Source organism: Anarrhichthys ocellatus, unplaced genomic scaffold, assembly GCF_004355925.1.
Source record: "Anarrhichthys ocellatus isolate YVR2014 unplaced genomic scaffold, GSC_Weel_1.0 scaffold23, whole genome shotgun sequence".
Taxonomy (NCBI): domain Eukaryota; kingdom Metazoa; phylum Chordata; class Actinopteri; order Perciformes; family Anarhichadidae; genus Anarrhichthys; species Anarrhichthys ocellatus.
In genome coordinates, this window is record NW_022280053.1 from 2477897 (window position 1) to 2483837 (window position 5941).

The 5941-nt window shown below is 40.7% G+C and overlaps 1 protein-coding gene across 4 annotated transcripts in view; it reads left to right on the forward strand.

Annotated features, from left to right (window-relative positions):
• The window catches only part of garnl3 (GTPase activating Rap/RanGAP domain like 3), a 55205-nt gene that overhangs the window by 8996 nt on the left and 40268 nt on the right, over positions 1-5941 (forward strand). The window lies entirely within an intron of this gene.

Below are 5941 nucleotides of genomic sequence, written 5' to 3' on the forward strand. Positions count from 1 at the left end.
GTGTGTGTGTGTGTGTGTGTGTGTGTGTGTGTGTGTGTGTGTGTGTGAAAATGTAATTTGTGAAAAAGTATTCACACTTTGCATCTCTGTCATTTAGCTCAAGCTTTTTGATTCTGAAGTCAAACTCAAGCTGAAGAGTTGCAGATTAAAAGTGAGTTGTTTGTATGCAGTTGAGACGGTACAGAAATTACATGCCTGCTACTGTACATTGGTCATTCATACTTTTTCACAAAGAGCAGTAAGTGTGTTAAGAATGTGTTTATGTAGAGAACAGCTGGACTTTCAGCTGAGCATTTTTATTCAGACATGGACAACAAGCTCAATTGTTTCTTTGTGTTCTCTAACAGCAGAAATTGTTATCGCCCACAAATATGCATTATTTATTTTATTTAGGACTAAAGTGCATTGTCAGTTTCTAAACAAACTGTGCAAAAGCACACACACACACACTATGACACAGAACACATGTAGCCATAGGGCGAAGGGCAGAGTGGTGTCCAGAGCCGGTCTGACCGTTACAGACAAAAGGTTAATTCACCTGATCACATTTAATGAGAGTGCCTTCATCAAGCGCTGCAGCCTGACACGGTGACATTTCACAGATGCCACGCGCTGACCTGCTGGCATTTGGGACGCACTAGACACAAAGAGGCCAAGGTCTGAATCCAAATGGTCTGCACGTGTGTCTATGCATGCTGCTGTGTGCATGTGCTTATTTGTGTAAAAGATTGCCGTTAGAGAATATCTTGAGCCGTCGAAGCAGCTCTGTACTGACTTCTCGCTAAATCTAGAGGTTTAAATCATAAGAGTCAGTTGCTAATTTTAACCAAAAACCAGATATGGAAGAAGTACTCGTATCATTTATTTAAGTAAAATTACTAACACGGCAATGTGGAAATACTCCATTGTAGGGCTACAGCCAACAATTTATTTTCATCATCGATTAATCCGCAGTATTTTCTCGGGCTGTGTATTGGCAAGCACCCACGATACTATATATGGCGATATATTGCAATACGATAAATATTGCAATATGATAAATATTGCAATACTCCTTTTTACAATGAAAGTGTTCTGAAGTACACCGATGCCAAAAACTCCACAGTCTAAGCTAAATGTCTTCTTGAACTCACCATTTTGCTGCTTCTACTGTTCCAGTGTGTTGCAGGTTGAATAATGCCATATTCAAATGAAGCCTTTTATTATACAGGAACCAAAGCTTCATCAATGAAAGGTGACATCATGGCAGGTCTGTGGATTTGCATGTTGTATCTGGATGTGTGTGATGCAAAAACAACCTGCCTTTATGCTTGTAGAGGTGCGTCATGCACTTTGCATTAGTGTTTTTACTCATTTTTATATATCTATTTAAAGCAATTACTCCTTTTGGATTCAGTTTCAAGAGCTGCACATCTAATTGCATTTTTTCACATTCTCATGCTCTCACACGCAGCCCAGTAACAGAGGCTTTGTTTATCCGACGCGTGGGAAAGGTGCCGTGGTCAGACACGGCTTACTTGGTGAGACTAAAGGGCCGGAGTGGCAGCTGTCCAGGGAGAAGGCGGCGTAGCTCCGAGGGATTAGCACAGTATTGAGTCAAGAGCTGCTGATCCGCATCGTGCAGCTTCACGGGCATGCTTGTGGATACACACTTGCGTTTTTGTGTACCTGTGCATTGCAACCATTACTGGCACGGACACATGGCTTGAACCCACGCACTATAATGCTTACACCTACATTTATAACCTGATCTTTGAAGTTGCGTTTGTCTGGGGAATGCCAAGCCTGGGATAGTCCACCACTGATGGGTCCCACACACACGCACACTGGCATGTACAAGAGTTAAAGGGTTCTACAGTTTATAGTTCACTTTCTACCTAATGCTGAAACCCTCAGTAGTTCCAAAGCACAAGGCTCACTGGTTATTCAGCATAATGGAAAGCGCTGCATTTGAGAGTGTGTGTGTGTGTGTGAACCCTTTAGGTCTGTTTTAAGAGCACTCAGTATTTTAATGACCCAATACAAAATATGGTTACACATAAGTGTAGTGTGAGTTGAGTTAATCCATGTGCAAATGTCATGCACTTTAAAGTATAAGGCGACAAGACTGAAGAATAATGGTTGGATTGTCTTGTCAGGAAAACTGCCCAAAATAGTCGATCAACAGAAAATGTATCTACAAAATGAATTGATGAATGGTTATTATTTGCCCATATCATAATACATTTAAATACCTTTCAGTGTCTTATAGCCTTCATTCTGGCAGACTAGATGGTTTACAGCATTGGTGCCTCTCACAGTTCAGGATACAAAGTGGAACGTGTTCTGGTGCTTCAACCCCTCAAGTACCAAGCTACATTCCCGTGTCATGCTTGCTACCAGCTGATTAAATGTGTGTATGTTTCCTGTGCACATTACTGCCAACAACAATTGGTGGAATTTCTGCATGCAATACAAACAAAGTGGCACTACCAGTGGTCAAAAACTCCACAGGGTACCTTTTTAAAGCTAGAGCGGCTTGTACTGTGTTCCGCCTCTCAGCGGGATTATCGAGCTTTGCATCCTCAGACTCTTTTTTTCCTTCTTGCTCGATCTGCTGCCAGTCTTTAGTGTCCAAGTCTCAGTCTGGTCATAACAACTGTATCTTACCTTTACCCGTTCAATACTTTATCTTGCCATCTGGGAAATTATGATGAGCAAATATTTACCATTTTCTGACAGTTTTATCCATAATCCATAAGCAAAGTAGTCATCAGGTGCAGCTAACTGATGGATAAGGATAAGTGGATATATATAGATTTGTCCATTAAGGCTTTTTTTTTTTTTGTTTTGTTTTTTTTTAAAAGGAAAAATGCCAAACATTCACTGGTTCCACTCTTTCTTCATTTCTCTTCAATTAGTCTTATATTCTAGCAAATATCATAATATTTGAGTTGGGTTTCGAGAATCTGGTTGAATTAATCAACAATAATAATGAAAAGAAATGTGTTTGCTGCAGCCGTATACATCTTAGATAATTTAACAGTTCGTCTTAGTCAGTGGAGATGAAGGGAGACCTCAGGAAAGAATTGCACACATACACCTTGTATTTCCTGTCTTCTTTTCCTTCTGAGGAATCGGTGTATTACACTCATCATTTGACTACCACAGTATCCTAGTTATTTCTCTCATGGCAGCTGTTGGATGATACCAAGGCCACATTAACAAGCTGATCTTTGAACAGGAAGTATTCCCCTTCTGACTTCCCTTGTTAGACTGGCTTCACAGACGACCGTTGGACACCAGAGGCCCTTTTGCAAAGGTCATGTGGACAGTGCGTGTCAAAGTGTAACAATGGGAGGGTGTGTGGTGAGGCTGCGTTCATGCAACATGTATGAATGTCTCTGTGTGTATATGTGATCGTCCTGGGGCTCTAATTAGAGGCGGGGGTGTTCAGGTATCTCAGGCTGATTCTTTGTAACTCGATCCTGATGCGAGGAAACGAGGGCAGTATTTTCAGTGTCTCTCTTTTTGAAAAGGATTTCTCTTTCTTCCGGCTGTCGCGGATCTCAGCTGCATTTCCACATGAGCTATCTATAAAAGGTAGTCTCATTCAGAAATGCCATGTGTGTCGGAAGCTTTAGGTGTTTTCTTGTGGTGTGGCGTGCCACAGAGGGGGGGGTTTCTGCTGATTTAAAAAATTGATGAGCAGCTGAGTGCCATGTAGCCTGAGCCAAGCATTCCTGCACTTCTTTATGTCATGTGTGCGTTTGTGTGCAGACTGAGCTAGAGACACAGGCTGTGGTAGGGCTGTTGTGAAGGTATCGGATTTAACTAAGCTCATATTTCACCTGCTATGCTGCTTGTGTGTGTGTGTGTGTGTGTGTGTGCAGAGAATAAACAATTAAAGTCTGTTTTGACTGCTTTTACCACATTCCTCTGCTCTTCCCCTCACATGTTCAATATCTTCTTTCCTTGTGTGCTCCATCGTTCTATTACACATGCTGACATGTGACATGACAAGTATTTTACACAGACTGTCGCATTACTTTGAGTGTTTAAAACCTTACCCCTAATGTTTTGATCCAGGCTCTTTTTAACAGCTTAAACAAAACGTGCACTTGTTTTATCACCACGATACTTAAAACAGCTATAGCTGCTATTTTTATGAAAACAACGTATCAGATGAAAATGTGAAAACAATGTGTAAGGAGTCGCTTGTAGTAGCAAACCCACAGAGAATCATCGCCTGAATCTGAAGCTCCTCTTGACTTAACAGAGCTTTATACCGAGTTCCAGCTCTTGTTTAGCTATCAGGCAACTTTACTGCGTTAGGTCACTATAACCGCCCCTAATACTGTTGTTTTTCAGTCACAACAGGCAGCTGTTGTCGTCGGCAAAAAACTTCTAAAAGGCCACTGTACACTACCTGCTCAGCACCAAACGGCAGATAGACACAGCTGCTGACAAACTGGTGAACACAGTGGAGCATTGAGCAGCTAATGTGGACAAATTATGTAATAAAGACACTAGTTTTTAAATAACCGTAAACCTAGTTTGGCAATTTCTTCCAATGTTACCAATATATCCGTAATATGCTAAAATCTAGTCGAGCTCCAGTAATAATATTGCTTTTTATCATAATTTCCATATTTTGTCCAAATATATTCATCAAACGTGCAAACTCAGTTCTTAGCTAATTACACCACTTAATTACTTGTTACAGTATTGAGTTTTGATGAGGCCAAAATAAAAGAACCATATGATATTTTTACACATACATTATTCTGTGGGACCCGAAACACTGAGAACGGGAGACAAATGACTACAAAACACATGAGTGGACGTTTGCTGTGGCACGCCACTCAGTTCCTCTAATAAATGCATCAGCGGTGTAATAAACGCCACTCACACATTGTGACCACATAGTGTTAAATAAGTCAATGGAAGGCATGAAGTGCATTTTGAAGAGGAGAAGATGGAGGCTGCATGAAGGAATGAATGAATGACCTCATCATTGCCTGGACCTTTTGTTGAGTGGCATTATGGGTAGACTCCAGAGAGCGATCGATGTGATCTGAGGGGCAAAAGAACTGCAAAGATCCGCTTCTGCTTAAAGATAATTATTTTTGTTGTATTATATCTGTCCTTTATATCCTTCTTAAGATGTAAGCAAATCATTTACTAATGCATTATAGTATAATAGGCCATTGGAAGAACGTTTGAGTTGCCAGGTCGTGAAAAACTGTTGTGGGACCAAAATCAACATATTGATATTTAAAATGGCAGACTTGCTGGATTAAAACCTTTTATTAATGGCATGCTAACATGTAGAATGTTAGACTCGTTAGAAAATAGGAAATCCAGCATGATGATGAATTACCAACTTGTGTAATGTGGCCAATGAAGAAAAAGACAAGCCAAAAAGTTGTTCACAACCTGGCAACCCAAAAGTTGCTCTCATTATTAACTTATTCTGTTCTTTCATATGAAAGAATAGGAACGTATTCGCTCACTATTAATAAAGCCGTTAGTTACAAGTTAAAGGTGACTTATTAGCAAGTGTAACGACATTTGACTTCAAAATAAAAGCTGATGCGACATAATAGGATGCAAAGTTTATCACAGGTGCATTTTCTGCTCCTAACTGACCAGAATTCACATTTCAGAGCAGAAAAAAAAATGCAAATGCATGTTCAAATTCCCTTCTTATTTTTTCTCACACCAAATGATGTGCCGCGAACCTGCAGCCTCGGTCCTGCATCCTGCTAGGAATATCCTAACATCACTTTGCGCTCCAGGATATTATAACTGTAAGCGTCACATAATTGACGGTGATGTAACAGTAGCTCAAAGAAGAAGAAGGAAGGGGGGGCGATACAGATATTCTACTCTGAATGGTGCCTTTTGCTCTGCAGAGCCTCCAGCAACAAATTGTGGAGGGGAGGGAGGGGGGAGGGGG